The sequence below is a fragment of the Petaurus breviceps genome, unplaced genomic scaffold (assembly GCF_028583685.1).
Source record: "Petaurus breviceps papuanus isolate PSGF00001 unplaced genomic scaffold, PetGlider_PUasm1.0 129, whole genome shotgun sequence".
In the NCBI taxonomy this organism is placed as follows: Eukaryota; Metazoa; Chordata; class Mammalia; order Diprotodontia; family Petauridae; genus Petaurus; species Petaurus breviceps.
In genome coordinates this window covers 10682110-10692722 of record NW_027185665.1, presented here as the reverse complement: position 1 = coordinate 10692722, position 10613 = coordinate 10682110, and the positions used below count along the sequence as shown (strand labels likewise).

Genomic DNA, 10613 nt, shown 5'->3' with positions numbered 1-10613 from the left:
GTATAGCTAGGTACCCTTCCTTTCTATTATTTTTCATTATTTTACTTGACATTTTTAATTTTTTGTTACTTCAGGTGAATTTTGTTATTTTTTCTTGTTCTCTAAAGTGATCCTTTAATAATTTGATTGGTAAAGCACTGGATAAATAAATTTAAGTAGTATTGTAATTTTTATTATATTGATTCAGTCTATCCATTAGCAATTCATATTTCTCCAATTACTTAGTTTTGTTTTATTTATGTAAAGAATAATTTATAGTTGTATTCCTGTAGTTTCTGTGTGTGACTTGGCAAGATGGTTCCCATGTATTTTATATATTAGGCATTTTAAATGAAATTTCTCTATCTCTTTCTTCTGGATTTTGGTTTGTAACATACAGAAATTATTATCTCTGTGGATTTATTTTGTATTCTACAATTGTGCTGAAATTTTTAATTTTTTTTATTTTACTTGATTATCTAAGATTCTCTCAGGGAAACCATCATGTCATTTGCAAAAAAAAATAATAATTTTGTTTCTTCTTTGTCTAAATTATTCATACAATTTCTTTTTTTTTTTCAGTTTCTGTAACTGGCATTGCTAGCATTATATCAAATAGAAGTAGTGATAGTAGACATCCTTGTTTTATCTCTGGCCTTATTGGAAAGGTCTTTAGTTTATCTCCATTATATACAATCTTGGCTCTTGGTCTTAGATAAACACTACTTATCATACTAAAAGATAGTTCTTATATTCCTGTATTATCTATTGTTTTAGTAGGGTTGGGCATTATAACTTATCAAAAAAATTTTCTGCAACTATTGATATAATCATGTGATTTATGTTGTTCTTATTAATAATATGGTCTATTATATTACTAAGTTTCCTAACCCTGTATTCCTACTATCAATCCAACCTAATCATAGTGCTAAATATATACATATATATATATATATATTTTTTTTTTTACAAAGGAAACCAATTCTATTGAAGTACAGTTATCCAAGTATTTTTTTTTAAAGTTCACAGGCACCCAGGTTTCTTTAAAAACCCTTGTTCTAAGCTAACAACCCAGAATGGTAAGTCCAGACACTGACACAAGCTGAATTACTGTAATGGGAATGTAAATTTTTAAGATCTTCCCAGCCCCTAGGCTAAAGTGCATCTGGAGCCTGGGGTGGGAGGCTTGTTTTTCAGTATATACTTTTTGATTGGGCAGTGAGTCAATAAGGTTGTTACATTCTCTGAGCCAGGAGAAGGCTATATGAGCCCTGATGTGTAGCTTTGTTTTGGGGGCTCACTTTGAGAAGTCTTCTGTGATTTGATCTGGACTCTGGGAAGCCTTTGTTGAGAGCCCCCCGGCTTTGAAAAACCCAGATGTTGATGAAACCCAGATGTTAATTTGGTATCGATGTAATGGTTGGACAGTTTGGAAACTGTCTACTTGATTTGTTTCTCTGTCTTGATAATTCTGTCTGTGTATTCTGAAGTTTGGGGTGCTGACCTTTTCCCCCTGAACTAGGTAAACGATGCATATTTGACTGATTTAAAGTAAGCTTGTTAACCCATTTTGAGTTGCTTTCCTTTATCAAAGCAGATCTAAGAACCTGTGTTAGCAGCCACCCTAGGGTGCTTGCTGCTACAATTACCCTTAAGTTTCCCCACTCATAAAACTAAGAGTTTTGCTCCATAATCTGTGGTCCAGTCCAGGTTGTGGGTTCTGGGTCCTGAGAGAGTGGGAACACATTGTTCTACTGGAACAGCTGGGGGTAGGGCTATACTGGAGGGGGCTCATGGGGATGTTTTGTGACACTGACAACAAAGCCCAGAGATGGGGGTGTAGGGGATGGAATAGGATGAGCTGTCTTCCTTCCCTGGCCTATAGTATCAAAGTGGAAGGGAGGAGGGTAATAAAAATCCAACTTTATTAGGAATAGGCAGGTCTGGAAATGGCTGTCCCAAATGAGGAGGTAGAAGCCCAAGTGAGTCCCCTTCCTTTAGGCTGCCTGGACTAAAGTGGGTAGGTGGATTCCCTGAGGAGACCTTGGTGTTGAATTGGTCAACAGCCCCCATGGTCACAGGTCAGTGGCAGGGCCCCAGTCATAGCCATCATCCTCATCTGATTCATAGTTCCAGGCTTGGGTAATTTTTTTCTCAAGGCTTCCCTCTCATAGGTTCTCATGCTATCTTGTCTCCACTGGTCCTGAGCAGGTGGATCCTTGGCCTGGGCTCTTGGGTATGTCCAGGCTGGCAATGCCTCTTCCCTCAGATTCTCTACCTCATCTGCTTCTACTGGTTCTGATGAACGAGCCAAGGCTGGCTCTGCGGGCTCCTCATCCATGTCATTGTCTGTGTAAAAGCCACCCTCTCCATCTGTCTCCTCGTAGTCACTGTTGACAAGGCTGTCACAGCTGAGATAGGCACTCCTTCCCCCAAAGTCCTGGTAGGGCAGGTCCAGGCTCTCCTTGGCTGCATTGTCCAGCTGGTCTTTAGCTGTCCAGATGGGTCGGGATTGCTGGGTCTTGATAATCTTTGAGCACCTGGTACCAGGCATTGTTGTGCCCCTGAAGTTGAATGGTAGCTGTGAATAGATGGCTGTGGTACTTCTTCAACTTGGTGGCTTGGCCATAGAGGCGGCAAGAACTCTTCCTGGAGGTGGGTGCCAGCCCCTGGTGCAGGTCCTTGACCCCTGCCTGGCTTTCAGGGGCACAGAACACCACCACTATGGGGTAGTACTGCACATAGTTCAGGCAATCCACAGCAGAGAGCATCACATCCAGCAGAGTGTGCTTGTTCTTCTCAGCATTCACCTGCACTGTGTCCAGCTTGACGACCTTTGAGGGGCCCTCAGTTCTTGTTACACTCTCTGAAACTTCACACTGGTCAGGAAGCTCAGAACATAGCTTTTGCATGGCAACGTCAGCCACAGGGCCCATGATAACCATGGGGCATTTGAAGCTGGCTTCCCTCAGCACTACCCGTTCATAGGGTGGATAGTTGCCCTGCTTTGTCAGGGCTGACAAGTCCTCACGGCTTTGGCACATATACTTCTTGATACCTCTCCGAAGGCCCGGAAGCTTCCAGAACTCAGCTCGGGCCTCTGTGGTAGCTGAGGAAGAGAAAGGCCCTGAGCCCACAGCCCACTGGGCAGCCTCTAGTGATGCCAACTGCTCAGCCCTGCTTTGGTTGGGAATAATGCACCGATCTTGCTCCTTCAGGTCCTGGCCCATACAAACCGCCAGCCAGCTGCCACTCCTTCCCTGCTCCGGGTACAGTGTGTCCAAAACATGGAAGACATCCCCTCAGGTAAAGCCCAGGCCCATAGGTGGATTTGGCTCCAGCTCAAAATGGGTACAGAAGAGTCACCCACTCTTGACTTGACCATCTTCCTAAAGATATCTTGCTTGCGCTGAGTAAGCAGCTCCAGTTCCTCTCCTGGGGGCAGCTCCAGCAAGTACTGAACAGCCTCCTCCCTGGTCAGGCCCTGGAATGACTGGTCATTCACCTGTAGGATCTGGTCTCCTTCCTGAATTCCTTGTCCATCTGCTGGGCTCCCTCCCTGTACATCTGATATGAAGATGCCGATGTCATTGCCCCCAGCTAGACGGAGACCAATGCTGGTATCCTCGGTGAAGCAGACCACACGAGTGTCTGGGCTATACCCATCATCTTCTCTTTGGTCAGTGGGGATCCAATAGATGTCGTAGCTGATTTTTCTCAGGGTGTCCTGAGTACCTGATTCCTGAGTGGGTCCTAGTTCCACTGACTCCTCCGGAGGAGACTCTGTCCAGCTGGCATCAGAAACCCACTGCTTGCCACAAGATGGTGGGGGCACGTAGGATGGGGGTGCTTGGGAGGGTTCAGAGCCAACATCAGAGATGTCATCCAGGCCCGAACTCTCACTGTCACTGTTGACTGCTGGGGGTATGTTCACCAGGAATTGCCAATGATCCCTGAGCAGCAGTAGGGTCAGAGTTCCCTCTGACCTCTCAATCATCTCTCGGGTGTCATCCAAGGACAGGTTCTGGCTTGACACTCCATTTATCTTAAGGACAAGATCACCCTCCTTCAGTCCCCTGTTCTTGGCTGCCAGGGCCGAGTCTGTGATGTGCTTGATCAAGATCTGACTGCCAAGCTTCAGGCCGAACTCCTCGCTCCCTTTCTTCTTCACCAACACTGACTCCACTGGCTTCATTAACACATCATGCCTAGGAAGTCTCTTGAAGCCAGAAGGGTCAGCCCATTGGCTCCATCTGGCCGGATCCAACTTGCTCTCCCAACTGTGACCTCTGCGGCTGCCAGCTCGACTCGGCCTCCGGGAACGTTCAGTCCAGCTGTGGCCCGAGCTGCACTCACTGGATGAATCGCCCTCACACCCCCTAATATGGTCCAATTCTTCCTGGTCCTGGTGGCTCCACAGTGGCCCCTGGTTCTGTGGGTTGGAGCGGCTCAGGCTTGAAGTGGGATAGCTAGTCTTGGTGGTAGGCAGTTGAATTTTTCGAGGTCTTTTTATGGTAATATTGGCAAATTTGGTGTATGTATGGCAAAGGTCGAAGATACATTCTCCATGGAAACCCCATTCACCACTACAATATGGTCTCCAGCCTGCAGCCTGCCCACGGCTGCTCCTCCTCATACCGCATCTGGTATCACCAGTGATCTGTTACTGTGGCACCACTGGGTCGGCACCGCCTCCTGAAATGGCAATCCCAAAGCCCCTTCGAGGATCGCTACTCAGTGTGGCGGTGTGCTGCTCCCAGATGGCCATCTCCCCCATGTCTATTACCTGTTTGGAGAGATGACGTCTGGGCAGGTAGGAGGGGGACTGGCATGAGCCCAGCGAGTGGGAAAGCAGGCAGCTCCCAGCTGCCGCGTTTCTCTGCTGCATCTTCTTCCCCAAGATGGATCAGGTCATCATCATAGTGCTATATGAACCTTGATAATATTTTATTTAAAATTTTTGCATCAATGTTCATTAAAATTTCATAGTTGTATTTCTCTATATCGATTCTCCCTGGTTTAGGTATCAAGACATTATTTCTATCATGGAAGGAATTTGTTAGGATACCTTATTTTCCTATTTTTCCGTTTATGTAATATCAGAATTGTTTTTTTTCTTTAGTTTGATAAAATTCAGTTTTAATTCCTTATGGTCCTGAGGTTTTTTTCTATATGAATCATTTATGAATTTTTTTTATTTTTTTCTGTTATTGAGTTATTTAAATTCTTTACTTCTCATTTTGTTAATTTGGGATTTTTATATTAATAAAAATATTCATCCATTTAAGTTGCAGTTTTATTGGCATATACAGTTAGGCAAGATAGTTTCTAGTAATGTCCTTTTTTTCTTCATTTGTTGTGAATTCTTATTTTTCACTTTTATACTAGTAATTTTATTTGACTACTTAAAATAAACAAGTGCTATACAAATATCTGGAAACCTGTGTTTCATTAGAACTAAAGAATGCTCTTAAGAACTGAAAGGTACTTTTAAGAGCACTGGTCTTTTTTAGGATGATACCAGCACCAGTCTCTCTGGGCCTTCAGGAGTTTTTCCCAGTGCATTATTAATGACACTTTCATATACTGTTTTACCTCTGTGGTGGTAGAGAGGTAAGTTTAAATTTTATTTAATTAATTTAATTTTTAAAATTTAAAACAATGTTTATTTAGCTTGATTGTATTTTTCTCAGCTGTTCTTTGTGCTGAATTATTCTTATGGCTCAAGATATTTATTTCATGAGATTATTCAGTTAAAACCACTTCAGATATTCAGAATAAAAGACATGTCAACCAAATTTATTATATTTTTATTCATATTTGGGGGGGGGTCATTAGTTCTTCTCCACTCCATGTTTTCTGAAATCAGAGCAGTGATGACAAATAATAAAAGCAGCTTGTTTCCTCTATATTAAGATTATTCCATGTGAGTTTTCCTTTCTAGAAAACACAGATATTAGTATTTTATATTCTCCCATTCTCAATCAATCTAATCCAATCCAAAAAGCATTTATTTAGTACCTGTGTGTAAGAAAGGCACTGTTTCAGATATACAAAGAAAAACGAAATAATCCCTGTACCCAAGAAGGTTACATTTTACTGGAGTATCCAACATATACTTAATATACGATACGTAGCACAATTAATCAACATACATTTTGTCTCAGGCACTGTGATAAGTACTATCCCTAGTGCCAAAGAGGTAAAAGACAGTTTTACCCTGGTATCCCATAGTTGGCATTTAATGTATCTACATATATTTATGTAATCATGTATTACATTTATCTATATCTATCTAGATAAACATATCAGCTAATATAAAGATAAAAAAAAGCATTAATAACTGAGGGGATCAGGAAAGGTTTTCTGTAGGATTTTCAGAAAGGTTTTCTGAACTGAGCCTTAAAAGAAGGTAGGAATTCTAAGAAGCTGAGATGAGAAGGGATTGTATTTGCAGGGAAAGCCTGTGCAAAAGCACAGAGAAGGAATGTGGGATGTTGAGCTCCAGAAACTAAGAACTACCAGTAAGCCATTTTGTCTAGAATGTAGAGCATTTGAATGAGAGTATTGTAAAATAAATCTGGAAACGTAGGTAGGAAACAAACTGTGGCAAGTTTTAAGTGTCAGATTTTTTTGTTTGTTTTAGAAACTTGTCTTTTACCTAGAGGTGATAGGAAGCCACTGACAATTTTTGAGCAGGGGATTGACATAGTTAGACCTGTCTCTTAGGAACACTAATTCTCCAATTTTATGGAGGATGGAAAAGTCTGGAAGCAAGGATATCAAATAAGAGGCCACAGGAATAATCAAGTTAACAGATGAATAGATGAGATGCCTATCCAATTTGAACATGATGGAAAGAAAAGTAACTAACATGCTGACTGAAATAGTAAGAATCTAAAAACATTTCAATAGGTTAAAATAATGAATGATACATAACAAAATGAAATTTAATAAGGACAAATATAGAGACAGACTTGGATTGAAAAAAAATCAGTATCTTAAGTCAGATGGGAAAAGCATGGCTAGACAGCAGATTGTCTAAAAAAGATCAGGGGGTTTTGTTGGACTTCAAGTTTAATATGAATCAACAGTGTGATGTGGCAAAAATGAATCATTAAAGAGATAAAGAATATCTCAAAAAGGAAGTAGTAATTACAAAATGCCTTCATGGTTCATGAAGAACAGGTCATGACAGACTAATCTTATTTCCTTTTTTTGACAGACTTATTAAGCTAGTAGTTTAGGGAAATGCTGGAGTTAGAGTTCAGCTAGATTTCAGCAAAGCATTTCATGAAGAACTTCATATTATTATTGTTTTGGAAAATATGGAGTTATAGCAGATGAAATAGCAATACCATTAGACTTGGAATGAGATGGGTAGTCTCAAAGAGTAGTCTTAATGTTTTCAAGTCACTTTGACCAAAGATCTCCACTGGGTGGCAAAGGAACCTGTGGTTGGCCTTGTATATTTGTATTCATTTTATTCATTTAAATAAAGGCATGGATGGCATGTTTATCAGAATTGCAAGTGACACAAAGCTAGGCAAAAATAGCTAGCACAGTAGTTGACGACATCCAAAAGGATCATGCTAATCTAAAGATTTGGGATGGATTTAATAGGACAAAACCCAACAGGGACAAAAGTGAAATTTTTACATCTAGGTTCAAAAAATCAACTTTAAAGGATAGAATGGGTAAGTGACAGTTAGACAGTAGTCTGTCTGAAAATTATCTGGGGCTTACAGTGGACTGTTGGTTCAAAATGAATCAGCAGAGAGGTGTAGCAGCAGAAAAAAAAAAGAAAATATGATCTTGAGTCATATAACAACTATCAGTTCTATCTATAAGTCATATTACATGCCAGGCACTGCGTCATGTGCTTTATAAATATCTTATTTGATCCTCACAACAATTGTAGGTGCTAAGTGCCATCATTCTTTCCATTTTATGAGAAAACTGAGGTAAAACAAAGGTTAAGTGACTTGTGCAAGATCACATACCTAATGAATGACTGAGACTGAATTTGAGCTCAAACTTTCTTGACTCCAGGTGCATTTTTCTATCCACCTAATTGCTCATTATCAGATACATAAATTCCAGGAATAAAAACTTCATCCCCTTTCTATATACTGACATGGTCATATTGCACCTGGAAGTATTGCGATCATTTCTGAGGACTATAGTTTAAAAGCCTCAATAAAAAGGAGAAACAACAGGAAGATGAAGAGCCTCAAGTGTGTGTCATCTGAGAATCCCTTGAAGGAAGTGGCGTTGTTTAGCCTGTTAAGAGAAGACTGGAGGGACACATGGTAACTGTCTTCAAGTATTTGAAGGAATATTTGGTTTGGAAAAGATTTGCTGATGAAATATTAAACCTGGTTTCAAATATGTGAAGGCTTGTCGTATGGGAGGCATTAGACTTCTTTTTGGTTCTAGAGTCCTGCACTAGCAGTCTAGTTAAAGAGGCACATATGAACAATGTAAAGTAAAGCTTCTTAACAATTAGAGTAGCTTGAAAGTGAAATGATTTGCCTTAGGAATTATATGCTTTAGGGAATCCATTGAAAGGTTGGACCCCCAAAGTAATGATTATTGGTCTGATGAAGTAGCTAATGTGCAGAGTGCTCAATTTGGTCTCAGTAAGACCTCAGTTCAAATCCTGACTCAGACCCCTACTAGCTACATCACACTGGACAAATTACTGAACCTCTTTGTGCCTCAATTTCTTCATCTGTAAAATAAGGAAGTTTGACTTCATGACCTCTAAGGTTTCTTCTGGCTCTTAATCTATGACCCTATGTCAATTTGGAAGAAACTCTCCAGTGAAGTGGCACCAGGGTCTTGCTTGTCCCTGGGTAGTTTAACATTTTCTATCAGCGTCTTGGATAAAGAGATGATAGATAGATAGATAGATAGATAGATAGATAGATAGATAGATAGATAGATAGATAGATAGACAGACAGACAGACAGACAGACAGACAGACAGACAGACAGACAGATAGATAGATAGATAGATAGATAGATAGATAGATAGATAGATAGTTATGAAGATAGAATGAATGCATCTCAAATGTGTAGACTGTTGTAACGAAAATGACAGTGAGTGGGGATCATTTAAATGGAATTTATTGTGGAGCATAATTAACCCAGCGACTGCCAGGGGTCATCCACCCAAATCAGGCAGCCCCGAGCATATGCATCTCAGGGTTTATATAGATAAAACCCACAACATAAATGTCACCAAGGGGAGCAAACAGGGATAATACAGAAGCCAAAGGATAGCATTGCCTGACAATTGTTAATTGTTAAGCAATCAGTTTGTTACACAACTGGAAAGTTCCCAAATCTATTTTGACAACTGGACAGAAGTGGGGGTGACTATAGGCTTCAGGTAGCAGGCTTGGTCAGGTTTACTTGGCATGTTTGCTTCCTGGACAGGCTTTGTTGGGTTTTGGGCAGGTTTCCTTGGCAGCTCTCCTATGATGGGGAGAGATGGGGGATGTTCACAAAATGGGGGGTTACTACAGACTACACAAAACCAGGAGGGGTGGCTAACACATTGGATGATAGTCAGGATCCAATATTTGAAGTATTATCATGTGGAAGAGTAACGATTAATTACTTGTTCTGTTTGAACTTAGATGGTACAATAATCAGTAATGGGTAGGAATAGCCAAGAGGTAAATTTAGGCTTTGATGTAAGGGAAAACTTCCTAATAGAAATATCCAAAAGTGGAATAGGCTGCTTTGGGAGGCAGGCAACTGGATTACCTTCATTGGAGGTCTTCAAACAAAGGTTGGAATGATCGCTAGTCTAATATATATATGTAATAAGGAGTCCTTTAAGATCTGATTGCCTCTGACTTTCCCTCCAATTATTTAATTCAGTTATTCTATAGTAGCTCCCCTCTAACTGGAATTCAAGAAAAGTCTGAATGACTACTTTTCTATAAAATTATTCTATCCTAAGGGGCGGCCAGGTGGCTCAGAGAGTAAGAATACCAGCTCCAGTGTCCGAGTGACCTGGAGATGGATTTCCAGGCTCAGACACTCAGCACCACACCCAGAAATAACTGGCGTTGTAACCTTGAGCAAGTTACTTAACCCCGACTGCTTAAAAAAAATTTATTCTATCCTAGTGGTACCTAAAATGCTTAGTACCAAACTCTTCAAGTAGCCTCTCTTTTCATATTCCTCTAATCACAACAGCATCATTAACTCCATTGCATAAGTCTCTCAAGGTTCTCCAGTTGTGACCTTGTCTAGTGACTGTAGTTTTTGAGATTCACTCTTCTTTTTAAAATTTTCATCACCATTTATACAACAGTTTTGCTATTTAGTAGCAATCAAGGCATTCGAGTTTTTTTTTTTGTTTTTTTTTTTTTAGCAATCGGGGTTAAGTAACTTGCTCAAGGTTACACGCCCAGTTATTTTTGTGTGTGGGTGCTGAGTAGCTGAGCCCGGAACTGTTCCCAGGTGTCCCGAGGCTGGGGCAGCCCCTCATTCACGCTTTTTTCAACAGTAATCTCATGTAGTGGAGAGGAAGCCCAAGACCTTGGACAAACCACGGATGGGCCTCAATTTCCCTACATATAAAACGTAGCTCTTACATTTTGATTGTTAACATTT

At 40.6% G+C, this 10613-nt stretch overlaps 1 pseudogene; it reads right to left on the bottom strand.

The window, feature by feature from the left end:
* Positions 1-2018: 2018 nt before the first annotated feature.
* On the bottom strand, positions 2019-4762 carry LOC138173831 (tight junction protein ZO-3-like; annotated as a pseudogene).
* Between the last annotated feature and the right edge of the window lie 5851 nt (positions 4763-10613).